The 13,722-nt window shown below is 34.1% G+C and overlaps 1 non-coding gene across 1 annotated transcript; it reads right to left on the reverse strand.

The window, feature by feature from the left end:
• Positions 1–3,529: 3,529 nt before the first annotated feature.
• TRNAQ-UUG (transfer RNA glutamine (anticodon UUG)) lies at positions 3,530–3,601 on the reverse strand. The gene has a single exon. It is a non-coding gene; the product is annotated as a tRNA-Gln (tRNA).
• Between the last annotated feature and the right edge of the window lie 10,121 nt (positions 3,602–13,722).

Genomic DNA, 13,722 nt, shown 5'->3' on the forward strand with positions numbered 1-13,722 from the left:
AGGCATAGGTGTCTTATTTGATCTAAACATTTTAGTGACCTTTATGGGAGGTAGATCCTGTAAGTTAAGGTCAGTAACTATATCCTCGGCGACTCCTCGTAGGACCACTTTCAGTTTTTTTTCGGAGGCAAGTGAGAATGTGTGATATTGTGTTCCTCTTACGTCCAGCTCCTTTGTAAGATTTCTATAATCAGCCACCATGGCGGGCTGATTATAGAAATCTTACAAAGCCCGCATCTACATTTTTAGCAGATCTATAATAACTTATTTGTAAGTTAGCCATGATGGTTCTTGGTGTTGTCCATCTCTGCTTTTCCCTTAGGATAATCGGTGGCACCTTTTCATTGGGGGAGGCAGAAAGATCTGAAATGGGAATATCCTCATCCATACTAACATCATTTGTTGGCTCAGCAGCGAGAAATTTTCTCTTCTTACGAGCGTGGATTTCTCCTTGATTAGAGGTAGAGACAACTAGATTGAGTTTTTCCTCCATTTGAGGAGAGTCTTCATTTTCCTCAACATCGACTTCAGGTGAAGAATATAGGTTTAAGTAGCCGGGCCAATCCCATTCAAACTTTTTTGATAAGCTTTTTAATAAAAGTGAGTACTAGCCTTTTATAGAGTGACTCGATAATAATGTCGGGGTCAATCATACTAGTAGGCCATGTCAGCTTGAACTTCTTTTGGAGTTTATCAATAAGTACAAGAGCCGGCTCTTTATCGAGCAAATCAGTGAACACGTCTAAGTCAGGTACGCTCATATCGTTTTAACTGCGAATGAGCGTTAATAAAAATCCCGCAGGTCTAAAGACCTGCCAGCAGAAATTTTGTAAAATATCCCGCAGCAGCAAAGGGTAGGTTAAATGAAGCAATAGCAATTAAATTGCATCTAATCAAAGTCTTACCTTGATATTTCACAAAATGAAGAACGCTTCGAATCGGCAAAATCAGGCTGCATCATCCATCATTACGCGAACTCCTAATTAACCACACAATGAATACCTGTCTCATTTTTTTCTCAACCAAAATATAATCATACTAAATTAGTGCCAATTTATATATTTTTAATATATAAATAACTAAAAGGTTTATACATTTATTATTGAAATACTCTGAAAATTATTTAGATATATAAAATATTTTAAATTAAAAAAAAATTATATTTATTAAAAGATTTTATTTATAATTTTTGCTAAGTAAAACTAGTCTACTTGTATATAAAATCTGATAATTTTACAATAATTGTTCTTGTATACTGAGACAAACGGGTTTACGTAAATATTACAGTATTTGAATTTTCAAAATACATTTAGCTGTTTTATTTCATCTTTTTCAAATATATAGCCTGTGCATGATAAAGCCTTTTATGAAGGAGAAGGATGTAGCGTTTCCATAGAAATATTTCCGCTTCAATTTCTCAAGAGATCTGTGGAAACCGAATGTTGTTTGTTATTACACAATGAAGAGGGAATTGGTAACAGAAATTTTGAACAACAACAAAAGATGCAAAACGTGGTCATGAATACTTTTTGCTGTTTAAACTGTATTGAGTTTAACGAGCTGGGATTAATTTTTGTACAGAGATTATATTTGACAAGCCCCACAAAGATCGGAACTCGCATCACTGGATTCAGACTCCAGTGTGGGACGTAGTAGTTCTGCTGCGCTTATTTTACAATAATATATTTCTTCATAATAACATTAAGTACTTTTATCTAATGGTAATGAAAATAACTGATATGGATTGTTTAGTCATTGACTGCCTCCGTTTTGGACATATTAAGAACGACATTCTAAAAGCATTTTAAAGATGTAAATCTTTATAACTAAACGATTTGGCAACGAAATTACTAACATGCATATATATACACATTTTTGCTGCCTTGTAATTTTATTTTCAATAGTCTGAATTTAAAAGAGGAATTGGTTTTTTCATGAACTGTGTGACGTCAAATTATCATCTTTGGGTGATGCCACAACAGTACGTACCATTTTACACGAGAATGATTTATCTATGGAAGAGCAGAAGTTGGATTCCATGGCTTTGGAATCTAACTTCTTGTGATATGTAATTCTGTTTTTCTCAGATAACTTTAGCACATTTACAAAAACGAAGAAATCAGACCATGGAAAGAAGAGGTAGAAGTCACAAACGTAACTCATTTGACCCATTGCATGGACAAAAGACAACAAACTGAAAGTGAGCGTGAGAAGGCCATTCGGTAGAATATAAAGCTGAACCAACTTACTGACTAAAATTACTAAGACAAGGGTTGATATCCACGCTAATGTTTGGAAGGAGAATTGCATAAAGAAAGATCGTGGGCGGTGCAGGCTGACGAGGATTATTATTTTCTTCCAGACTAATAAGTTGAATTAGAGAGAAGCAAGTTTAGTTGTGAATAATGGAGTGATCAAGAAAGATGTTTAAATATTTTAGACTGCATAAAATCGATATTGATAGAAAATAAACAAAGAGAATTTGCTAAGTTCCATCCAGAACAGATCAAACACAACAAATTCTATGCTTGTAATTCCCTAACATTTTGTTTAGGGTCATCTTGGGACGAAGTTGACATTCTTTGACTTGTATTTCATTGTTTTATGCTTCCGGTCTTAGACTAATGGTCCATAATGTGTTTTAAAGTTTAAATGTAGTATGAATTCACGTTAAAAACAATTCTGTAATTTATAACATTGAGCACACAGTACGGCCCCCAACTACTAGCAACATGTATGGGAGTTTGTCTGAACAGTGTAAGACAAGCTCCCATACATGTTGCTAGTAGTTTTAACCAAGGAGAGGGAAATGAAGGGCTCATTTCCCTCTCCTTGGTTAAAATCCTATCGCGAAGATTCGTTATGTAAGGGCGCGTAACTCAAACTACAACCAAATATAAATTTCAATCCAACTGCATAAATTAATATCAAACTCTTTTGTAGTTTCCAAAAATACACTAATGCAAATGTAAGCAATGTAATTACAGAAATTTTAGTGCGAAATCCTTGGATTATCTCCCTTCATCAGGTCTTTCCATTTCTTTCAGAAAAAAAAAAATAAAATAAAAAATAAATAATTACTCTGGCCAAAAATTGACTGTCATTGTGAAAAGAATGAATTTCTTAATCCATGATATAGGAACGTAAGAATGTAACTTTAACAAATTAATTTCGAAAAAGAAAATAATAAAATAAATACCGAATAGTATAAAAATATTGAGAAAAATAATAAAAATTATAATTTCCTAAAGGCAATGCAATTTCATAATGTACTATGTTGAATGATTATTTTTCATAATATCGATAAAAATGAAATTAAAAATATATTATTTTAATATAATCTAGCCATTAAAATAAACTTAAATTTAAAAAAATTGAAACTAAAGAAGTTAAATAAAATTATTTGCTTGAATAAATAACAATTATTTTTTAGTTTACATTTATAAAAAGAAAAAAAAAATAGTGACCAGCAGGTTACTTTTTGATTGACTCATCTAAAGCTTTGCAATGATGAGCAAGGGAAAAAATAAGGTTCCACCGAGACTTGAACTCGGATCGCTGGATTCAAAGCCCAGAGTGCTAACCATTACACCATGGAACCCTTACTGATAGTCTGCTAACAACAACATTGAAAGCGAGGAACTCAATTTACTGATTTCACACTTAAATTTCAGCTAAAATTCCAGTAATATTCATTCCATTGCTAACCCCGAAGAGCAATTTCCTCATCAAAATGAAATTCGACAAAACAAGAGTTTAAAAATCATATAAAGTGAAGAGCTGGAAAGGGATTCATAAAGTTTGAGCAGAGCACAGATCTTTGAGTAAAATATTACTGGGGAACAAAAATATTTTGTAGTTTCTTGCTTAAATTATTTAAAACCTTATTGCTGTTGTATGATATCTTTGAGGTATATCTCGGAGTTATTTCTTTACGATTGGATAAAATCTGGAAATTTTCACACTTTTCTGTGTGAAAATCTGATTGGCTCTCCTTAGGTGAAAATGCGAACGAAGTATTTTTCGAAGGAAAAAAAAAAGAGTGTGTGTGTGTGTGTGTGTGTGAGAGAGAGAGAGAGAGAGAGAGAGAGAAATGTAGAGTGAAATCAAGTAAGAAAAAACTAGAAATCATAATCGGGAGAAATGCAATTTGATGTCTACTGCTTTAACATAACTACCATCATCGCCATCTACCGCCCACACCACCCAAAAATAAAGAAATTTAAATAAATACAAATAAATTTAAATTAAAAATTAAAATAAATTTTTATTGAAAATGACAAATTAAATTAATATGTTAAATAAAAGTTAAATGGACAAATGATAAATGAAATAATTAAAATAATTTAATTTTAATCATTTTATTATTTAATTTTAATCATTTTAATTTAAAACCTAAATAATATAGAGAAAAATCCACTAACTCCTTTTATTTCTCAAAGGGAGTAAGGTGGACCTTTTTATCCTTAGCTTACTTTTTATTGTAGGTCAAAGATCAGTCATCTTCCGTTATAAGCCATCACTGACAGCTGGTCCAAGACTATCAGTGAATGCAAAGGCATCCTGAAGGATAATACAGCAGATAATTCCTGCGGTCTCTTTGTTGCCAGCCCTGACATCAATTAATATTATCTAACATAGTGTGAGTTCTACGGTCGATTTGCTTAAGTTTCGGAGTATTTTTTTGACTGTTTTGTCGCTTAATGCTATCACTTTTTTTTTTCTTTAAGGACTGTTAGAAAAATAAATGGAAATTTGGATGACTTTTAAATTAGCAGTTGGAAGTTTTGTGGCATATCTGTGTCGCCCAAATATGCATGTAAAAATCGTATATTATATTGACTATACAATGTTAATAGTAAAACGTGTAATAAGCAACTAAAATATGTTTCCGTATGGTGTAAAGGTTAGCACTCTCAATCAACAGGAGTTCTATTAAGTGATTGATGGTACTGTATTGTTGTATGAAAACCTTCCCATTGCGTGAGAACCTTTACAATAAATAAATAAATAACAACAATAGGTGTATTTTCTTTCAAGCAGAGGTAAAAACAAAATTGATTTTCTTTTTATTGAAAAATATAATTCGTTACATTATATTTTCTCCCTTTGTATTAACACGCATATTCTTCTGTTTTTTTTTTGTTTTTTTTTTTTCAAAGTTAAAAAAACTATTTAGAAATTTATTTTTATTAAATAAAAAAATATTCTATATTGTTCAGCATGCAGCTACTTGTCAGCACAGTTTATATATACAGTATACTGTGTATGTTATCCCTCTAGGAAGGTATTCTTACTTTCTTGGAATGTAAATATCGCATCTTTCAGCGCCTGATGTGTCGTTAAATTTTACAAACATTGACCTTCACATTTTATTAACACGTAATGAACAAGTTAATTTTGAGAAACTTAACAAGGCCAGCTCCGGCCTGAGCTAATTTTTGAGTGTGTGCAAGATTTTTTTTTCTGCCCTTCGGTTTCATATTTATATTATTTATTAATATATCGAATTTTTTATATTAAATTACTAAATAAAAATTTTCGATTAATTTTGTTTTTAAATAAAAATATTCTATTAATAAGAGAATCAAATTTTCTCAATGAAATTGGATATAAATGTTTCTGTCCCAGGGATTATCAAAATAAAAATAATTATTTGGAGCTTATATAATTAGAATAAAATATAATCATCTTCATATATATGTATGTATAAATTTAATATTTTTGAAATATATGATATATCTAATTTAATTAATTTTTTATTTTTAATTTTTTCTGCCACAGTATAATTGTAACAAACCTTTGTAAGTTTTCCGCCCTTTTACTTTTTTGCCTGCGAGGTAGGGGCGAAACAAGGCGAAGAACAGACCGTTATCGGATACGCTTGTTATTGGAATACGTTGAACGTGTTATAGTCCTTATAAGAACTGGCTTAAGGGGGCGAAGCAAGAATGCTTTTCATCTTCCCCGTTATCTGTAGAGGATAGTGTAGGGATAAGGTGGTATTGAGCTATTAAAGCTCTGATCATGGCAGGAGGATAACAGCAATAGCCGAGCCTCAGTTAGAACTTCATTGGCTACAGTATTGCCATCCATTACCCTCCAAGGATATTGGATTGAATAAATCAATCACCGCATCTCACGGTCGATTGATTCCTAAATCTCGATTCCCTTGAACGTGTTAGTCCTTATAAGGACTGGCTTAAAGGGGCGAAGCAAGAATGCTTCTCATCTTCCCCGTTATCAGTAGAGGACAGTGTATGGATAAGGTGTTATTGAGCTATTAAAGCTCTGATCATGGCAGGAGGGTAACAGCAATAGCCTCGCCTCAGTTAGAACTTCACTGGCTACAGCATTGCCATCCATTACCCTCCAAGGGTATTGGATTAAATGAATCAATCACCGCCTAGCTTGAACGTGTTAGCGTAAAGTGTGTTATTTTCAATTTTAGTGTTGAAGGATAGAAATGGGTGTGTGTGAGATTATGAAGTAACAAGTTGCATTTGGACTTTGAATTCAGCCATCCGAGTTGAAATTTCGATAGGACTTTGTAATTCTATTTTTTATTTTATTTATTTTATTATTCCTGACCACTATCATAATAAAGTCCTTTATTATTATTATTATTATTATTATTATTATTATTATTATTATTATTATTATTATTTACAGCGTTAGTCATTTGTTTTAGTCGTGATTTGAGTTTAGTAGAATTTGTTTGCTTCTTCGTTAACGATATTCTCTAGAAATTTGAGTGCAACTCTTTACAGAGCCCAATTTTCAGCATTATTACTATAGAATAATTAATGCTGAAAATTACTATAGTAATAATGCTGAATAGGCTGAAATTTAATCTTATTTGGTTTCAACAACATAAGAAATGCAAAGAAAATAAAATCACCCAATGCGCCCTATAAAGCTGCGAAACATTAGGGCAGAACGAAAACAAGAATCCCATGCAGTGAGATTCAATGACAACAAAGAAAACTAAAATATCCTAGCAACCAATTTAACATTTGTTTTCACATTATTTTATTTTGATTATTTCCAGTGGCCATCTTTTTTTTTTTCGTTGATTTTTTTTGGCGTTGTTTCCAGCCTGGGAGTGGGGATCCTCTAATCTTCAACAAAGATGGAATATCAGGATAAAGTATGCAATCGTGTGGTAGATATTGGTCTCCCTCGTGTACGGAATGTTAGATAATTATTCTATTAGTATAAAGTTCGGTGATCAAGGGGATCATATAACATTCGTGTAAACGCCAAAAATGGTTTCAGGGGAACTGAACACGTTGCAGAAATCTTGATAACACACGGGGACGAAAAAATACTTAAAAAATTAGAATTGACTAATAGAACGTCTCGCCTAAAATATTCTGGAATCTCTCAGAATAGTGGAGAGAGAATGTTTATTGAAGTAAGAAGTGGTTGGGCCAACCACTACGCTCATATAAAATAATAAAGTCATGTATCTATATATATATGACTAGCAAACGAAAGATCCTGAGTTATAGCAGATTGGTGACGTGGTTTGTGAGTAGGAGGATAACTAGAAAGGAGGAATATGTTCACATTTTATTTGAACAGATGAAGATTGTATTCTTTAGAGAAGGCAGAAGGGGCGAGGCGCTTCCAAAGAATGGAGGTGCATGCAATGAAGAAGGAAGCAGTGAAGTTTATTCGGTGAGTTTCGTCATAGACTATAAAAGGGTGTGGATTAGCAGTGGCTCTTGTTTTAATGATTTTGGAGGGAAGTGGAGGAATAATAGTGGGCAATTCAGCACAGCACTGCCTACGAAATTATCTGTAGAAGAGGCATAAGGCAGAAACTGAACGCGGGTGTGTGTGTATGTGTGTGTGTGTGTGTGTGTGTGTGTGTGAGAGAGAGAGAGAGAGAGAGAGAGAGAGAGATTGAAGTGAGTATGTGAGTGAAGGTTAATTAATTAGCCAGATTGCCCTCTTCTGGACAGAATCGAGCAATCTAAGACTGGATTTTATTGCTGCAATGTTCCAGTGTACGGCGATTTGGGATTTGTATAGAGTTAGCAGCTGTGAAGTAGTGTCTTAGGCGAAAAAGTACACCAAATGTTTTGGCAATTTCAGAAGCTACGGGTGAAATGTATTTACGTCAGGAAAGATCGGAGGTGGAGGTTAGTCCACGAAAAGAAATCTGACCGTGTTTAGATACCCCAGTATAACCAAAGGTAACTGGAAATGATACAAGTTCTTTTTTGCTAGAGATCGGACAGGTCTGAGTTTTGGTAGCATCGAAGTTTCCAAGGTTGACCTCCTTGCTTCATTGTGATATAGCTAGGAAATCGAACTTCAGGCCATTGGTCTTGAGTAACCTAATTCTTGTGCACTACAAGGTTCGTCTAATGAGCAACAGGAATGGAATTTGACGTCATCAGCAAAGCTATGGATAGGACTTGAAGTCTATGAGAACAGGTCATTTATACACAAGAAGAGGGGATCGGGTTGAAAGAACGGAATCCTAGGGTACTCCTGCATTGGCGGGGAAGTTTAAGGAGAAGAACCGGTCCACCATGACACCAGATCATGTATCCTTCATCATGCATCTGACATCGTCAATTATTTAAAGCAACTGAGATTCCCATGTCATTTCTCCTTTTGCTCTTTGTTCTAATTTGCAGGTTTTAATTCATCCATTTACTCAGATATATCTTGTTCTTTTTTGTTTTATAATGACTAAAAGAAGGTTCTTCAAAGATGGACAATTCATCCTTTAACAAAGGATTCAAGAGACCGTTGGCTAAAAACGTTTCAACTGTCCAGTTCGCTTATAACGAAGGTTCCAAATATCTTTGTAAGGTTTCATGTCAGTAGTTCTTCATTTTTATGACCCTTTACGCCTGAAATTCTATAAATGATTATGGCAGTATAATTTGAAATAAATTTCCAAGAAATAAAATGTTCTGGAGAACTTCGGGCATCTATTTAAAATGTGCTGCTTGTATTACAATCGGTATAGAAAATAATTCAAAATGTATAGAAAATTTTTGCCTTGTTCAATTCTATATGAACAGATCTGCATAACGTCTTCATTTCCGATTAAAAGAAATGATTTATGCTTGATGTTCTTAACATTGACTAATATCCAAAGGAATATTGGAATTGAGAAATATTTCAGTTCGAATGATGATGCTTTTATACTATTCAAAATGCACTTAAAATAATGTTGGATATACTGTATTTAAATTACACAATAAACGCAACGTAATAACATCTGATTCCATTGTGTAATGGAGTTCAAGTCTCGGAAATTTACTACAAAAATATCACATGAATGAAAGAACTATAACTGAGAACTGACCCTAAATCCTTTTGGTATTCGTAAAGCAAGAGGATGAAGGGAAATTTTTCGGTTCCTCTCTTAGTTCCTTGTTCAGAGATAAGTGGCACTTTCTGTTTACATACCTTAACTTATAATAATTTGACGAACGCACTATTATCACCGAATTTAATAAAACTATATTTGCACAAATAATGTAAAATTGAACCAACTTTCTTGATATATTTTTGTCCCTATTTGATTAGATTAAGTATCGGAATATAACCCCAACAAGCAGTTCTGGAGTTCATGTTAAAGCATTCCCCATCCCCTCTACTTAATAAATCTGATGCTAATTAGTGGTGGTTTCTATAATTTCCCTTCCCTAACCTTCAACAGTAAACCTTTTAATTACGCCAGTTTTTTTTTCAAGCCGATTTAACCACAATTACTCGATAATCTGTGGTCCCGCTGAGCACATGCCAGGAAAGGTTCAGAAATCGACGTATTTTGGAGAGGTACCAACGGTACTATCAAAGAGTGTATTGTATTAGAGGATTTATTATTAATACTGGTAATGTATTTTCCATTTACGATCGTAGTAGCCTGTGTGTAACTTCGTGATATTTTCCATGACGCTAGATTAGCAAGGGTACTTATACATTTTAATGTAAGTCAGAACTAGAATATTTATTTTATGTTTTTTTTTTCTCTCTTCTACATGTTCTACGAATAGTCAATGTTATTCTGTAAGGATCACAGAACTCATTTTGAGCTAAGCAGAACTTGGAACTTCTTTGGGTGATGGACTGAATCCTTGACTCTTCATCCTTTCGTCTGAATTTTAGTGTAAGGGGATTATTGTGGTTAATTACCCGCTCTTTGTGAGCATTTTATGCTGTATTAGCTTTCTCTTGCGATGAAGGATTTTGGTTTTCTGTATTTGAAGCGATCGGAGGGCTTGTGGTTTGCTGCCTGTCCAATTAGCTGATTTGGATGATTATCTGTGACTGTGAAGAATTTTTCTGCAATGCCTATCATGTAGGTCTTGACGACTAGAAGGTTGGCTTCTCGGTATAATGGAAAGTTTCTGATGAACCAAGGGGCATTAAACACCATTCTTAGACATTTATTCTGGATCGTTTGTAGTCAATGGATTGTTTTTTCCAAACATTTGTATGGTTGTGTTCGGGTCTGCTTTACGCCTGGTAAATAGTACTGCGGAGCTTTTCCCTGGGTTGATTGATATACGCCATTTGCTGTACCTATTCTCTAGTACGTTGATTGCTATCTGCAACTTGTTTATGGCCAGTTGAAGACGGAGTGATTTTGTTACGATAATCGTGTCATTGGCATAGAGGGTGGTGATAGATGGGGATAACTTGGGGAGATCTGCCATGTATATGGAGAAAATTAAGGGAGAAAATTAGCAAAGAGTCTTCAGGGACTCCAGCCGTAATTCTTCTTACAGTGGATTTGACCCCAATGATTTTTCTTCTGAATTTTCTGTTGTTCAGATATGATTTAATGAATAGAACTAGTGAGATTCCTGCTTGATGTAGTTTGAAAATTAGTTCATAATGCCAAATTCTATCAAATGTTTGCGTTATGTCTAGTAAGACTGCACCTCAGTGTCGTTGCCATTCATAACCTTGGGTGATCAACGACTCTGTAAATTCGAAGAGTTGTGGCGCGATGTTTCCTAGATATTCTATATGCGGATATATTATTATTTTGGATTACGGATTCAAAATGGTGTTTGAAGTATTCTTAAAAGTGTGTACCAAATCATGGAAAGTGAACCATGATTTGGTACACACTTTTAAAGAACTTTTAAGTACTTAAGAGTACTTAAAAGGTCTTTTGTTGTAACGTGGCATTTTTTTAGATTCTTTTCTTCACATTCTTTACAATTTAGTCACTGTATTGTTGCAGATAAGTGTAGGTCTATTCTACTGTTAATTTTTCAATTTAGTTAACTAAAACTCTAAAGGAAGTTTTAAACAAAATGTGTCTCATGGCATTTATCGGCTAACGTACGATGGGACCGCTTCCGGTTCACGGAACGATCGCATTCCAACACCGTGGTTCGAACTTTTTGCATTCAAAGTATAAATTCAAACAGTTCGAACCAAGGGGTTGTAACTCTCGGCTGAATTTCGTTTGTATCATTAAACTTTATGATTATTATTATTACTGAAAGTTTAAATTCCGTCACTTTTGATTTTCACAATTATTAAATGTATTTAAGAATTTCAAAAATGTTTTACATGTTCATAATTTCTTAGAACTCAAATGATAAAATCATATTTTTTATTTATTTATTTATTTAACTATTGAAATGCGTTATTTAAAGTAGTTTCTTTTTATGTTAACGAAAGGAGCAATGATAGAGATCGCGCACAGCGCTGTAAGGTCAGTGAGTAATAGAGATTCTTCCATTTATTTGTTTTTCTTTTCGTATTCCTTTTTTTTTTTTTTTTTTGTACGTGTTTGTGTTATGAAGTAAATACAATTTAACTTCATTTATTATATATATGCTTTCACAGATCCAATTCACGTTGATATGTTAGAAGAAAATGAAGTATGTCGAGAATTCGGGTTATACGGTTTTGCTTGCATTAGATCGGATTGCTAAACAAAAGACGCCCCCCACATTATTGGAGAGATTTTAGAAAAGCCATGCGCGCTGGAAATGGTCGAGATGGTTTGCTGACTCGAACACAGGAAACAACTCCCTTGTCATATGATGTGATACGTTGAGAATAGTTTTGATATTTCTTTTAACGTTTTGAAGCAGGTCATCGAGGAATTGGCAGCCTCGCCATTCTTCAGTATGCAAGCAGGTGAAACCACAGACATTTCTCAATGTAGCCAGCTCCTTATTTTTGTTCGCTCTGTGCATGCTCAGGCTTCAAAATAAAATTCTTATTTTGTGAGTCCCTTTTGGAAACTACAAACGCCGTCGAAGTTTTGGAAATGATAAAAAGAGACTCATAAAATTAGAATTCTTCATTATGATGGGTTATGTGTCTGGTTTTGCTACTTTAGGGAAAACGGAATCTCCTCACTTTTACACAGACATGCATCATCAGCAAAGACTTCCAACCCCATGAATGAAGTTTCGTCAAAAGCCATAAAACCATCAACTTCACTAGAAGTAGGCAAAAACATTGCTTTTTTTTTTCAAAAGTTTTTTGTAAGAAATAAGAGCAGAATATCAAGTGCTTATGTCCATACAGAAGTTCGCTGACTTTCAGGAGAATAAGTCCTGAGTGCTTGTTCGAATTAAGGGCAGAAATTTCAGAAACCAATTCTTGGAACACTTTGAAAGAAAAGATTTTATCCATGGTTTGGCTTACCTAGCAGATAATGTTAACCATATCAATCAGATAAATCTCTCAATTCAAAGTATTGACGTTGCCACAGTGGATGCTACTGAAAAATTACAATCTTTCTGGGCTCAACTCCCAAGTCATTGGAATCCTTTTCTTTCTTATATAAATTGCATGGAAGTGTTGAACTAGCCAAAGATGAACTCATTGATCTTACATCTGGATATAATCTTTGTAACTCTTCTTTGCACCCTTTCCACAGCTTCTTTATCCTTTTGGAACCCAGGAGATCAAATCTTGGCCCTATAATCCAGGGTGTAATCTTATTAAAACCTTATAAAGAGGCAAAATTACTTCCTTATCCTCACATGTCAAGGTTTCTCTTCGGCATAGAAATTATCCTCTGAGTTGTATTTGCAACTTTTGCTATGTGGCCTTTGAACTTCAAATTCCTATCTCCCAATACGCCAAGACTCTTGCTTCCTCAGTTTCTTGTAGCATAATCCCGCTAATATAAAATGCTGTTGGAACTCTACTAACATGCCTAAATATATAACTTTACAATTACTAACACTAAACTGATAGTCATTTTCGTTTGCCCAAATTTCCAGCCTATTCAGATCATTTTGTAATTGCTGAATATCAATAGCATCCATGATTGCCCTGCCTATCTTCGCATCATCGGCAAACAATTGCACATCTGATGTTAGGTCCTGCCTAATGTCATTAATGTATAGATCGAAGAATAATGGCCCAAGGACTGAACCCTGAAGTAACCACTGGTCACCTTAAATCTGGCAGATTCACACCCACTGTATACCACTTTTTGATGTCTGTCTCTCAACCGTCCCCTGATCCAAGTCAAGAGTTTATATTACAATGTGAATAAAGGTTGTTATCGACTGAAATTCAAATCTTTGAGTGTAATCATTATGATACAAACTTCGGAACTGCTTCCTTTCTGTCAGCATCAGTACTAAATCTACCATGAATGAAGATGAAACACCTCGAAATGCTGCAAAAAAACTGAAAGCTCGATTTTGAAAAGATCGCCCTGACAAGCAACAATCTTCCAAAGTGACAACAGGTGGCTTT

This window comes from Typopeltis vanoorti, chromosome 23 (genome assembly GCF_054136105.1).
Source record: "Typopeltis vanoorti isolate ZY-2024b chromosome 23, IOZ_Tvanoo_1.0, whole genome shotgun sequence".
NCBI lineage: Eukaryota > Metazoa > Arthropoda > Arachnida > Uropygi > Thelyphonidae > Typopeltis > Typopeltis vanoorti.